Raw genomic sequence first — 15,116 nt, 5'->3', positions numbered from 1 at the left:
TGGCCATGTGTGATGACACCCATGGAATATCATATTTGGAGATTTTATTTGTGTCAATGCTTTAAAAACAACTCCCAGGCACCATGTTGCTGTATTTGTAACCATCTCTCCCATCCACCGTCTCAGCTTGGATATCACTCTGATTACAGATCTTAGATATATAATTAATGATGTGGGGCTATTGCGTGTTGTCATAAAAAAAAACATTCCAACGATTATCAACCTGCAAAATGGATAACAACCTCCTCACACCATGTCAATCAGTTGTTTTTTTAAACTCTATTTTACAACATTGGTAAGTGTGGGTGAGTGAAGAAGAGGCGGGACTTGTGCTGATATATTATTTCCCACTGAACTTAGCCATGGCCCGGAAGTCGAACTCGAGTTTCCAGGTTCACAGAGTATTGCGCAAACCACTGTACCAACAATCCACCTGTGTCAGCATGTCATAATTATACATTTATATAATGGCACACGTTAGAAGAATAAAGCAAAAAACCTGTTGGCTGATCTCTTTTGTTTCTGCTGCAAATGTACAGTCTGTCCATCCGTGGGCTGCTATGTTTTCTCAGCTACTATTGATACTTGTCACTGATAAATATAGAAACAGCAATCGCCACTTTCATGAGCAAGAAGGGGACCCGTGAGACACGGAGCACCTGCTACCCCCAGACGCTGCAGCCAGGACCTTTTAATTCTTCCCTTGGCCCCCCGAGGGGTTTCCATGAATAGCCAGGTGCCCTGATGCAAGGTCACATCCTTGGAATCATATTCTTAGGTTTTTTCGGTAAAGTCACGTAGGTAAAACATCAAAATTAATGAAAATAAAATAAAAACAAAAATCACGACGTTTCGGAGGCAACACAAGTCTCCGTCATCAGGTGGGACCGTCACAGCCGAATTATCTGCATCAAGTGAGGCAATGATTCAAGAATGCAGCTAATTCGGCTGTGACGGTCCCACCTGATGACGGAGACTTGTGTTGCCTCCGAAACGTCGTGATTTTTGTTTTTATTTTATTTTCATTAATTTTGATGTTTTACCTACGTGACTTTACCGAAAAAACCTAACAATATGATTCCTTGCAGTCACGAAAGCTTCAAATCACATCCTTGGATTCCAGCCCTGCCTGCACTCTGCATCCTGAGGGCTGAGTCTACTTTTAAAATATCCACCAGGACCTGGGGAGGGTTCCTCCTCATAGTGGCACCAGACAGGGGCTCTGTGGTCAACTCTGTCAGAGTTCAGTATTTGAAATGTCTCAGGATAATAATAATTCGTAATGATCATAGTTCTACTACTGAAAGTGAATTATGATGATGCTGCCGTGGTGTGATTTGGTAGGACACTGGAATTCCAATCCAGAGATTGCCTCTTCAATTTCACCTCGAGGTGTGAAAAAGTTTAAACAATGAACACGTTTATTTACCACCCCTTCCCCGACCGCCCCGAACAATAAATGGGTTCACCAAAGTTAGTCAACTGGCAATTAGCCTCTTGTCAGCGTGAAAGAGTAGGCCAAATTACATTCCAGAGGGGCTGAAGAGAGCTCCGCTCTAGTGGAGGCCTTTCCACCAACAGTGGTACGAACAAGTAATTGCGGAGTTGCACCTTTACCCGTTCACACCTTTAATGTTCACACAGCCAATTATTTTCTTTTAAGATGGACTAATTTAAATAACGATGCGGTTATGAATGAAAATCATCTTCAGGGAGAAATATTATGCCACGGTATGTTGGATTTTTACGGGAAAGCTTCAACGATCAAACTGAGAAGCTTTCGGGGATTTATATGAAGGAATACCTAAGTACTTGCTATTTCCAGATGGAAAATAATTTTTCGTAAATGTTGCTAAAAAAGCCAGTGTAACAATATATTATTCCGTAACATTAACACGGGGTAAACACGTACAAATTGTCGCCGTGTGATGCACCAGGGTGAGTAGTGGACTCTATCGGGTACCATTCATGGACACTTCACTTTGTAACTTAGCCGTGGGGCATCTGGGAAATCTTGAAGTCATTCCCCTTAAGTTGCAGAAATATGGCATTTACTGGTCACGGCGATGAATCAAATGCAGCTTAGAATGGCAAAAATCAATAGGTGGGGGTTTTTCTTCCGGCGTGCCTGTGCGGTCATGTGTGAATGAAGTTGGGGCCCTTTATAAGAGGCCCCCGGTAGAAAGGGCAGTAGCTTACTGCTGCCACCCCTCTGAAGGCGGTCTGCCTCATTCTTCCAATTCCTCACATTCTGTTGCTGGGTTATCACAGCGACCACCGTGTTAGTCACGAGGTCTGAACAGGGCATGTAAAATTCCTGCTGCGCATAAACATAAACGATGCCCAGTGTTTATGTAAGTAAATACATTTCTATATATGTTTTAAACGTGTTTTTTCCATCCAAGATATCACTTGCTGCCGTCCACCTTTATTTAATTAAATTTGACCACGTGAATTGTTGCTGTTGTTGTTGTTGTCTGTGTGTGCAAGATTGTTATGCACCAGTTTCCGAGTCAAAATATGCTATCTACATTCAGAGGATACAATCGCAGTTTTCAGGGGAAAATATAACCACTCTACAATGGCAGCACGTAGCAACTTCCTAAACTGTCTATTCCAAAATATATTTCGGCGAACTTTTCATGTTTGTCGTTTACCCAATTTTATTTCAATTCCGTATACGTTTTATTTTTCATCACGAGACAGACTATCCATTCGGAACACTTGCAGAGCCAGTGCATCATCCTGTGTTGGAGAGAAGTTTGTTGAAGACGATGTCACCTAACTACTTCTGCGACAAGAAGTGGCCTATTTTAAAAATTCTACACACAAGGAGGGGCTTTACCTTCCCACTGACATGCCAGAGAGAGGAATTTGTATTGCGTGGCAGTCAAACGAATATCTATTTTTATCCTATATCTAAAAGTTTGCAAAATTAAGTGACAAACTAAATGCAATTTGTTGGTATGTTTGGTGCAGTAATAGTTGATTGGGTTGAGACCATCAACTTTCTAGACTTGAGAATCCTGTTTAATCACGTGGAAATTAATCTCGAAATCTAATATTGGACCTCAACAGTGGCGGTGCCATTACTCTGCCCACTAAGCCATCTGACCACCTCTTTATTTTAGCGACGTTGTCTGATCTATGATTGTTATAGGATGTAAAACAGCCATCAATGCGAATTGTTTTGAAGGACCCCTGATGAATTTCGATTTAAAGCTTTCGTGACTGCAGGGATTCATCTTCTTGGTTCTTTCGGTAAAGTCACGTAGAAGGGAAATAATAAAATAATAAAAATTAAAATAATAAAATTATTCTCACGACGTTTCGGCCACAACGCAAGCAGCCATCCTCAGGTGAAGAACAGGTCTGTCGGAAAGACAGCGTCTGAATGACGCGTCTGAATGACGCTGTCTTTCCGACATACCTGTTATTCACCTGAGGACGGCTGCTTGCGTTGTGGCCGAAACGTCGTGAGAATTATTTTATTATGTTTTATTTTTATTATTTTATTATTTCCCTTCTACGTGACTTTCCCGAAAGAACCAAGAAGATGACTCCTGATGACTTGATGACGTCCTTTTAATCACTTTGAAGTGTTAGGAATTTTAAAGGGCTCGGCACGTTTTTTTGCTCGGCGAGATGTATTCACTTTAAAGCCGACTGGGGGAACTGGGGGCAGCAGTGGCCCAAGGGATAGTGTGTTGCGCTACGAACGCCGGCGACTTGAGTTCTGTTGCCAGCCACAACTAAGATCAAGCGGTGAGTGATGTCTGAACTGGCCATGGGACCACCCCCTTTCACCACCCTTCATTGACCGGTGTGGTAAAAGTATAATAATAATAATAATAACAACCTCTATTTTTCTTCTTGGTTCTTTCGGTAAAGTCACGTAGAATGGAAATAATAAAATAATAAAAATAAAACATAATAAAATAATTCTCACGACGTTTCGGCCACAACACAAGCAGCCGTCCTCAGGTGAAAATAGGTCTGTCGAGAAGACAGAGTCTGAATGAAACAACCCCAGGCTTGGAGCCTCTATTTAAGCTGGGTTGGAGGTGGAAGAGCGCCTTGACAAAATAATTTGCATATCAAAAGAAATTTAGCATATTTATGGGAAATGCAGATATGGGATTAGTACTACTTGTGAAATGCGTATGAGGTGGGCGGGGGGTTTCAAGTCATATTATGCCCGTGCATTATGCAGGATTATTTCCATTCTACGTGACTTTACCGAAAGAACCAAGAAGATGAATCCCTGCAGTCACGAAAGCTTTAAATCGAAATTTAACCTCTATTTTATAAAGCGCCTTTCATCTTGAAGTATCTCAAATCGCTGCAACGTAGAAACTACGCTCACAAATGTAGATAACGTCTAAGCGAAATAGAAAGCTGATAACAATAATATCAATAACCACTCTCGAAATTCCAATGAAATTAAGAACTATGATGAAAGTGATTAATAATAATTGCAGAGTAATACAATCAGACGAAATACGTTTATTTTAAATCTTAACTACCAGGCAAAGCATATAGTACAAATAGGTGAATTTCAAGACGTGATTTAAAAGTGACACAGACTTGGAGTCCCTAATGAATCGAGGAAGGGGTTTCCACAATTGCAGAGAAGCAAACCCTATATATTTGGGAGGCCTTCATCCAGTAGTGGATCGACAAAGGGCTCCAAATTATGGACGAATGTGGAATTCATGGATAACTGAACGGTGATTAATAATGTTGCGTCTGTGAATTTGAGACAAATTATCCATATCAAGCTTTGTCTCTAAATTTCACAATATTACCACGGACTAAAACAATAGTGATTCGTGTGACATTCTGCGTTATCCATAATTATTTGAATTGCTGTAACACAATTGAAAATGGCATAGATTCACGCAATAATAATCATCGTCAAATTCCTGTAATCTGTGTTCTGTGTGTTGATTTTACGGAAATGACTTTACGATGTAAGAACGATGGGACTTCGAACCAAACAGTAACGACATAGGAAATGATGCACAGATCTGCATAAGATAAATCCGACCTTGATACATGAAACTGATTAGCAATTAGCTGTGAGTGTGCGTTGCACAGAAAAACAATACACATAAAAAAAAATCATGTTTGTAGGTGTCTTGAAGTTTCAATATGAAAACAAAATAGGCTTGGTCTGCGCCTGTAATTTGCTAAAAACACTTATTAATGTGTTTGCACATTTTATGACTGCTGGTTTGTCTACGACGGTGACACGGGTCTGCAGCGTGCCCTATTTAGAGGAGCGGCAAGTGAAACAGCTGTAAGAGAAGCGTTTTTGTTTTGGACAAGTCTCACGTGGCCCTTTGCCCGAGTGGCAAAAACAAAAAAAACGCCCGCTCTGCCAGCTGAATGAAACGCGATCACCGCCGCGTTAGGGTTAAGCGACGCCGTCGCCGATGGAGGAAAACGCCGTCGCAGTGGAGAGCCTCGCGACAGCGGGCTTGACCTCGTGTGGATGACCCCACGGGGCCCTGCCCTGCGTACGCTCACGCGGCGTGATCTCGCGTGCGGCCTCTCCGGCGCACGCGACGCCAGGCGATGGGGAAAAAACTTTTGTTTCTTCACACGAAGCAGGTCCGCCGTTGGAGCTGCAAAATGCTGTGCCGCATGAAATATATGAGCCTTGACAACGGATAACTTAACACGATTGGGGAGGGATGAGGGTTGGGCAGCGATTGCTACGAATCGGCATCTGAAAATGTATAGATGAGGGTACTTAATGATGAGGCTCATGCCATTTAAAGGATCACTTCCATGGCTGTTGTTTTGCTGCTGCTGCTGTTGTTTCAGTGGGTTGCTGGTATATTTCTCAGCGACAGCCTCATGAAGCAGTGGTGCGGCTATTCTCCGAATACATGTACACATCAAACAAAAAAAATCTTTCCCAAAGCCATAACACAACCGCCTTCATCGTTTTTCATGCCATTTTTCACCCTGTGTGCCCCCAATACGCACGATTTATCAACACTCTGAATGCGCGTGCTCTGATAATCAATTTTGAAATAAAAATCAATTATCATTATCACACGCAATTCACAAGAGGCACTGCTTAAGAGGCCACTTGTTTCTGATAAGCTCACTTGAGATGGGAGGCACTTCTGCTAAAAACCCCATTACTTGGTCACTGCCTTTTTCTTGAGTTTTTACAAATGTATGCGGCATTGCGATATTTCAAAACGGTGAGTGTATTATTTTTGTCATCCTCTGACTTTTCCGTAAATGCATTTCGGAGCAAGCCCAGTGGGAGCGTGGCTGTTGAGTTTTTGCTATTGTTAGTATGACAGGGAAAGGGTCACGCTCATTTTCAACATGCTTAGCAAATCGAAGGTGGAGAATGTGCTGGGGTTCTGTACTGCGTAACACCCTAATTTAAACCAGTGCAGGTGCATTATTTTTGAAAGCATGAAACAAAATAAGCATCTGACCCCTTTGACATCATTCCAGCTTGGGCAAACATTTATGTCCATCTCCGTGACACACGTGACTTCCTTGTGTCCCCAACAAAGCAGGCCGCAAATGGCTTGCTGCGCCCTCAGACGCGTTTGAGCAAAATTAATTTGATTGAGTGAACGAATGACGGAAGGAACGCTTAAATGAACAAATGGAATGAGCGCACTCGTGAATACATCAACACATTCGTAATTGTTTATTGTTTACCGCGTAGCATCGAACACAAGCAAGTTGCGCTGCAGAATATATTCTGCAGCGCAACTTAAGGATGTTTTTACGTATATTTTGAATATCTTCTGCAGCGTAACTTTATCTTGAATAATTTAGGAATGAATATAGATTACTCGATCAAATTGAGATGTGAGATGATGGGAAGGCGATGATAAAAACGTATGTACTGCATTTTCAAAAGCTACCTTATGATTTATTTTAATAACCACTATTTTCTACTTGTGTTCTTGCTTGCAAGTTGTGGCTTATGATCCGTTGGCATGGGTTGGATAGCATGACTTTGTTATTAATTTATGTCGGGAACATAACCCACTCGTATGTAGCCTGCATGGGCAAGTTCAAATATCTGGTCGTGATGAGTGTTACATTCTTGCAATAAAAAAAAAATAATGTTGATTGAAAATCATCCCAGCGCCTGCACACAAACTGATTTTGTCGCTCCATCTCCTTGGCGACCACTCCGTTTTATTCCCGAAAGTCGTCCAACATCCCTTCTAGCGATGTGTCCGGTCTAAGCCCACTTAGTGTCACACGTCGTAGGCTTTCACGACCAATATCATTCATAATATAGGGCTTTCTGGTGGGTTAGGTACGCAATCTCACCCAAAAAAAACCTACATCAAGCCCACTCACTCGTCTTTATATTTTCGAGGATGTCATTCACCTGGGTACGTTCTCTGACCCACGTGTTTTTTTTCCTCTCTGTCTCCCAATTTAACTCCAAGAGTGCATGTCTCCATGCCCGAAATCAATCAATAAATAAATGGATTGATTAATTAATTAATGAATTGGTTACTTGAGAGATGGGGAGAAGAACACACGGATTAGGGAACATTCGACTAAAGGAGTGGTAGCCAAGGAATTAACGTATCCAAGACCTGGTTTTCACTTGAGGACGGCTGCTTGCGTTGTGGCCGAAACGTCGTGAGAATTGTTTTATTATGTTTTATTTTTATTATTTTATTACTTCCCTTCTACGCGACTTTACCGAAAGAACCAAGAAGATGATATCCAAGAGAGTTTTCACTAAGGAGATGGAGGTTATAGGTGGATATTTAACATTGCAGACATTTTCGGGGAGGCCTTCATCCAGCAGTGGAGCGACCATAGCTGACAACGATGGTTTATTGGTTATAATTTGAGATGGCAGTGTTGCTAAATTACTGAGCTCGGCATCTTCCTTTAAATATATATATTTGCTGTCACGCTTGTATATTTTGCTCAACATAAGTAATGTAAACCAGGATGCTATAGATAGTTTAGTCACCACACTTGAGACCGTGGCTGAGGAATGGCGCTTGAGTGAGAAGGAAGCAAAGAGACCAAAGGGAAAAGCGTCACAGACTTTTGAGCACACACAGAACAAACTCTGTCTTCCTCCACTGCTGGATTGTTTCGAAGCCTGCGTGCGGTGCGGTGTGGCAGCACACCTGGGCACCTGAATCGATCTCGTCGCCACTTCGAGGGACTGCCAGTCGCTGAAAGCGACGACGACGACGACGACGCTGCCGCCGCCGTCTGGCGGATGCCACCCCGCGTCGATTTTTTCGAATCGCTTAATTTACACGGGGCAATCTCCGCGAGGCGTTTGTTGTGATGATTAGCAATGTGCATGCTGCCAAGTCACCCCCACCCACCACCACCACCCCGATGCGAGGTGGCAGAGACACTTTTATTCGTTGGGCACGGCATCTGTGGGAGACGGGGACACGGTGCCTCCTTGACCCTCGCTCGACATCAATGAAGCTCCCCTCGGAGCGGCGGAGAGAGAGAGAGAACGAGAGAGAGACTTTTGACTTTTAAACAACTTTTATTGCCGCCGGCAGCAACAGCATTGGAGGCGATTCCGAAACGAAATACACAAAGTCACCAGCAAACAAGTAAACAAACACGATACATCCACACGCTGTGGCGCTAAATGCACCGCACAAAACACGAAATAAAAGCCACGTGGTGGTGGTGGTCATCGCGCACGCCACGGTGACGAGCGATCGCTTCAGAAGGTGAACACGAGGGTGCCGTCCACGCTGGTACAGAGGGCTTGAGAGAGAACGCGGTAACGGTGCCTCGTCGAAATGAGCGTGGCTGTCAGGGTCAAAAAATCAAACGGCAACCGGCGGCTTTTTTGAAAACCATGGAGGCTGCGTGTCCTCCCAGAAGCTGCGTACGTGGTCGCGGAACATAAATCGCTTCACACGGCGTGGTGGTGTCTCTCTTCGGGTTTTTTTCTTTTCTTTCTGGCAGGCGCATGTCAGGTTCATGTAAACAGTGTTGTTGGAGGACCTGTAGTTTCCAGTCGCATCCTGCTTTGGTATTCAGGTACAGAGGCTGCAAGTAGATGAGAGGACTGAAGAGTGAGAGCAGTTTGCTGGTGCTTCTGTGTCCAAGTTTTCCACTGCATATATATGTGTAACCTGGCAAGGGAATCGAATTACTGCTCTTGGCAAGAGTATACGCAGTTCCCGTCTGTACTTTGTGCAAGTTTTGTATTTTGTTCTTTAATGGATTTGGCTCAAAGGAATGTTAGACCTTTCTACGTCTCCTTCGTAAACACATCTTACCACCACCACCACTACTACTAATAATGAAGCTTACACAGCATGAGATTTTGCCCTAAAGATTTTACCAAGTAATTAGTGCTGCCATAATGTGAGCAATTTACGCCGTGAATAATTAGAAAGTTAGACGGTTGACCTATTGGGTCTCCTCGCTGGTCTGGCAGTGTCTCTGGAGAGTGAGGAAGTTATAGTCTTGGCTTAAGGGAAAGGTGTCTCATACCTGGAAGATTTACAAAAGGCTATGCCTTTGGTCAAATGGTTTGCAGCCGCAGAGGTTACAAATGGAAATTGGTTAACAACTTGTTTTAAAACAAGTTAATGTAAATTATATTTATATATATGTGTGTTTAGAGAGAGTGTGCGTAACACATATACAGTACAAAAAATGTGTTATATCCTTTGTTGGGAAATTGTGTCAATGTGCTTAAAGGATGTACAACATGAGGGAAACGTAAAAAAAAATTCTTCCCAGAGAATGCAAGTTTTTTTTTGTATTATCCTTGTCATTAATGAAATTATATATTTATTGTCTTCACGCTACTGTGGTATACTAGTTAGCACAATGGACTTGTAATTGAAATGTCCCTGGTTGGTGTTCATGTCGTGGCAGTTGAAACAAAGGTGCACGTTTATAGAATGGCCCTGCCTCAATCAAGCCAGCAGTATAAGTGAGGGTACTGCCAACTCTTCAAAAGACATGTGTCCCGTATGGAAGAGTAGGCCAAAAATACCCTCTAAGAGGAGCTCTTGAGTTCCCGCTGGTGGAGGCTCTTCTGCAAACATTGGCACAATCAAGGGATTGCAGGGCTGCACCTACACTTTATCCCATCACGCGTGACATACCGATCAACTAACTGTGGTCTACGGGGCCGTCCATAAATGACGTCACGCACCTGGGGGGGGGGTGGGGGGGGTCAGACATTTGTGACGATGTGTGATGAGGGGGGGGGGGTGGTTTGAGAAATGTGACGTCACATCAACTTTAAATAAATATAGACAACACGTTCTTCTTAATTAAATATACTTTTTTAATAAATGTTTTCTCCTACAACATCAGAGTGCAGCGCCACATTAAATATGCACTACAATGACAATAGTTTAAAGCCATTTGAAGCATGTTTTATTTGGGGGGGGGGGGGGGGCAGAGCTTTGTGACGTCATAATTGAGGGGGGTCTGACTTTTTGTGACGCCGTGTGACGAGGGGGGGGGGAGGTCAAAAATCTTCCAAAATCGCGTCACGTCATTTATGGACGGCCCCTAACCACGTTTTGGGTACTTGCAGGTGGACAAAGATGGTGGGGAGAGAATTTAAGAAACGTGTCCATTGTTCGAATCGGGCGACCTGTGGATTACAAGTCTACTGTGAAATTTCACCTCGACAGCAATATAAATATAATTTTCATACTTGACCTCAACATGTACGTTGGCTGTCATAGGTACAATGGCAATGTGGATATCATGGTAGTGATGCATGGCAGTTGTTGTGTTTCCCAGATACATTGAAACTTGTGATCTCATTGAACAAAGCATTAACGCTTTGCCCATTTCGTCTAATCTTAGCCCCTGCTTTGTACTTATTGAAGTAAAAAATAAATATTGTTGTAAGTTGGGAGGTGTCTAGGGATACTGTAATAATTGAATGTATAAATATTATGTACTCTGCACAAAACCACTTTTTCGAGCATAATCCAATGAAGGCTTCTAATTACACGTTTTAAAATTCTGTATAATCACTCCTCGTGTTGTGTTGATGAGTCTTAAAGTAAAACAACACACGAATTAACACGATATAAACATTTCCAGTAGTCTGATCGTCTTTTTTTTAAAGACGCGTTAAAAAAAACAACAACACTCAAGCGATGCAATATGCCATGACCTTTGTGAAGGTCAATACAGGGAGCTCTGCCAAGTGAACGGAGACATCACAATGGGGGGAAGAGAGAAACGGAGCAAGCTGCTCCATGAATGTCAAACAATTGGCAATCCATTGGAAAAAGTGATGAGAGGTCAATTATGATATTGTTATGTTGTCTGTGTCAGAGTTGATCAAAACGGTGCCCATCTACTGCACGGTGATATGACAATTATGGTGTAAACTCTTATTAACACAATGTTCCAAAGAGTTGTGTTGCTATTTGTGAACATTATGGGGTTTGTTATCTAAGGCAAAGTAGAGATTAACATTTTCTTCCAGTTTTTTTTATTCCACTTAAAAAAAATGTAGAGAAAAATGTGCAGCGATTCAAATATGTTTATACAACGTTGCCGTTCACCTCACCATTTGGTCAGCTGACATGCAGTGTTTATTCATACCAATATGTATTCCTTTGTCAATCCACTGCTGGATGAAGGCTTGGAGAGTTGTTTGACCATACTTCACCGGTGCAGATTTGTGGAGCGGGGCACGGTCCTCGAATTATTTGGATGTCCACATGCCAATGACCGTCTTAGCTGTGGTCAGGAGTCGAACTCAGGTCGCCGGGTTCATAGCGCATTGCACCAACCCACTGGACGACGACAGAAGAAAATAAATGGGCCGCTAACCTTGGCTGAAAATATATCGAGGGATTTATTGTAGACTGGCCCTGCCAATCTGTTGTACTTGAATAAGGTTAAGGAAGCCGATGAAATATTGATTTTTTTCAGCAATGTATGTGTGTATGTGTGTGTTTAATTTATCACAGAGTATTGTATTAAATATATATATATAGAATGGTATCTAGAGGGTGTGTGTTTTTTCTATACGAAGCTGTAATGCTTTTTTTTATAGAAAAGTATTGTTACTTGGAGTTATATCCTTAACTGTGAAGAGTTTCAGAGACTTTTAGCATGGCTGGTGTTCTCACCCAGCTGAGTCACACGACAATTAACGACTCCTGATTTTGTTTGTGGTACTTTTTGCACCCACACTAATTAAAACTTAAAATGTGTTAAAACCCTATTTGCCAATCAACTGCGATTGAAAACAAGCACCACAGTCAATATTTCGGATCAATTAGCACTGAGCAATTATTTTATGCAAATGTTAAAACGCGAATGTAGGACAGTACTAAAGAGTATATACGCATGATACATGTTTTGAAGATCTACCAAACATTTTTACACAATTTTACCAAAAACAGCTCTTCATAAACGCCTCACCAGCGTGGAAGAGGAGGCCAAATACCCGTTAGAGCGGCGTTTTAGTGCTACCTCTAATTGGAGGCCATTCTGCCAGCAGAGGTACAAGAAAGTAATTTCAGAGCTGCACCCTTAACAAACTAAAGTATTTACATCAAATGCTACTCTTTTCTGAGATGTTACTAGTAAATGTATTCGCCAGTAATTCATCTCTAGAAATGCATGGAGTATATAAACAAAAATTACTCACTCACTCTTGTGCATACGCATACGCAAACAACAAAACGCAAAGGCATATCTTACGATAAATTCTTCACGCAGCTTTACAACAAACACATTTATTACGGCACAAAAGAACTGCACGAATTATCTGGACGCAGTTCAAAGACTCGTTTGCACTTAACAGCAGGTCCATCATGTAGCAATCAGTCTATTGAGTGTGTGTATTCAGGCTTAATTGTAACCGTGGAGGGTTGCAAAGATGGTTCATCTTTTACCTGCAAATTACAAAAGAGCCCTGGAAACTGCAACGCACATCGTGTGACGGTTTATTAATCCCGTCACAAAATTGCAATCAGAGAATTTCCTTGTGAAGGCCCCGACATAAGAACACGTGTAATTCGAAGCATCTTGACCCCTGAGGGTAAAAAGCAAATATGTGAGCATTGTGGGTTTGAACGGATTTAACAAAGGGATAATAGCGTGGATGCCCAGGGAACGCTGCTCTTGCTTGTATAATTCTTGAGAGATTACCTCGGTTTGGATGTTTTTTGTTTGTTGGTTGTGTGTTGGAACCGTCAGTGCATTCTAATCGTCTCAAATATGCATCTGTCGGGCTTGAGAAACCTGCGGTGATCTCCATCGCTTATATACAGAAACTATGAAGTATTTCGATTTAAAGCTTTCGTGACTGCAGAGATTCATCGTCTTGGTTCTTTCGGTAAAGTCACGTAGAAGGGAAATAATAAAATAATAAAAATAAAACATAATAAAATACAATTCTCACTGAAAATAAAACATAATAAATTACAATTCTCATTGAGAATTGTATTTGATTGTTATTATTTTATTATTTTCCTTCTACGTGACTTTACCGAAAGAACCAAGAATATGAAATATTTATTTGTATTTTAATTTCGCCGTAACAAGTGTGACTCACCACCTGCACGGTTTTTCCACATTCGATTAGCACGGTTGGCTACGTACGGTGCGAAAGAAGTTCAACATACGTACATACACTACAATGTGTGTAGTGCACATATCACCGTGTAACCATGAGCACAGCATTTGCCCTGAACCGCGACGTTCTTTCACACCCATTTTAATGCTTTCCAACTATTACAATAACAACGATAACAGTAGCTACGATGAAGATGATTCAACGTGAACACCTCTTTCAGTACTCTTAGTTCTTTCGGTAAAGTCACGTAGGTAAAAAATTTAATTAAAATTAATAAAAAAATAAAATAATAAAATCACGACGTTTCGGAGGCAACACAAGTCTCCGTCATCAGGTGGGACCGTCACAGCCAGATTTGCTGCATCAAGTGATGCTGTGACGGTCCCACCTGATGACGGAGACTTGTGTTGCCTCCGAAACGTCGTGATTTTATTAATTTATTTTTATTAATTTTAATTTTATTTTTTTACCTACGTGACTTTACCGAAAGAACTAAGAGTATGAATCCTTGCAGTCACGAAAGCTTCAAATCTAGAACCTTTATTAGTCTTATTTTGTGCAATCAAAGGGTCGCCGGACACGTGACCATACAAAACCAGTGCATTGTGGATCATCATCAGCCTTTGTGGCCAAGGTGACGACATCACAAGAAGAGGCTCACTTCCCCCATGAAGTGTGACTCCGTTGTTGTGAAGTCACCTCGCGACGGTCACGTGGCAAAGCGGAGTGTGCCTTCCACCTCATTGCGGCTGAGAACGCAACCCTTTTGCTGCTGCGTGTGAATAATAAAAAATTAACCCGTAAAAACAAAGTTTTTCACTATAAATCCTTTATATGCGTGGCGACTAGAGTCCTCTCGTCCTCTGGCTTGAGATGGCTGCCACCTATGGGTCAGATGATTGCATGGCACCATTAAGCAATTGGTAATTAAATCTAATATTTTTGTCCTAAAAAGTGTAAAGTTTTGGAAAAAAAATTTCACGAACATTAATTGTCACGCACAACGAGTCTGTGTGCAAAATGTCAGCTCGATTGGATCACGGGAAGTGGGTTAAAAAACGACCGAAAGATTTGCACGGTCGTAAGCAAACAAGCAAGCGCGCATGTGAACTTAATATAAAGGATTTAAAAAGCGTTACAGAGATCCACGCACATTCACGATTTGTATTCTTTATTTAAAACGTATTTCCGATTGTAAGTGCCATGTGGGATGTTTAAAAAGTGGCTATGCTGGATTTTTTTGCATTAATTGTTCACTTTAATGCATACGAAGGTTTATACAGGAAAAGTGTTTTTTTTTGTTGCATAAGAACTGGATAATTGCCATTATTCATTGGAAAATACGAATTGTGAGGTATTTTCAGTCTACCTAATCTGTGCCATTGCCAAGCCATCCGTTACATTTATTTGAGGTTCATCGTCAGGTTTTCTTCTTCATTTTACGAAGAAGATCACACATGGGATGCACAAGCGTTTTGCTCTTTGATTATTTCCACACATGCCCTTATTGTGTCCGTATGTTCTTTCCATATTT

The 15,116-nt window shown here is 41.7% G+C and overlaps 1 protein-coding gene across 1 annotated transcript in view; it reads left to right on the top strand.

The window, feature by feature from the left end:
• Window positions 1-15,116, top strand: part of EXT1 (exostosin glycosyltransferase 1) — a 167,947-nt gene that overhangs the window by 94,539 nt on the left and 58,292 nt on the right. The gene's annotated exons all lie outside the window — the stretch shown is intronic.

Source organism: Lampetra fluviatilis, chromosome 14 (genome assembly GCF_964198595.1).
Source record: "Lampetra fluviatilis chromosome 14, kcLamFluv1.1, whole genome shotgun sequence".
In the NCBI taxonomy this organism is placed as follows: domain Eukaryota; kingdom Metazoa; phylum Chordata; class Hyperoartia; order Petromyzontiformes; family Petromyzontidae; genus Lampetra; species Lampetra fluviatilis.
This window is presented reverse-complemented; position numbering and strand designations above follow the sequence as displayed.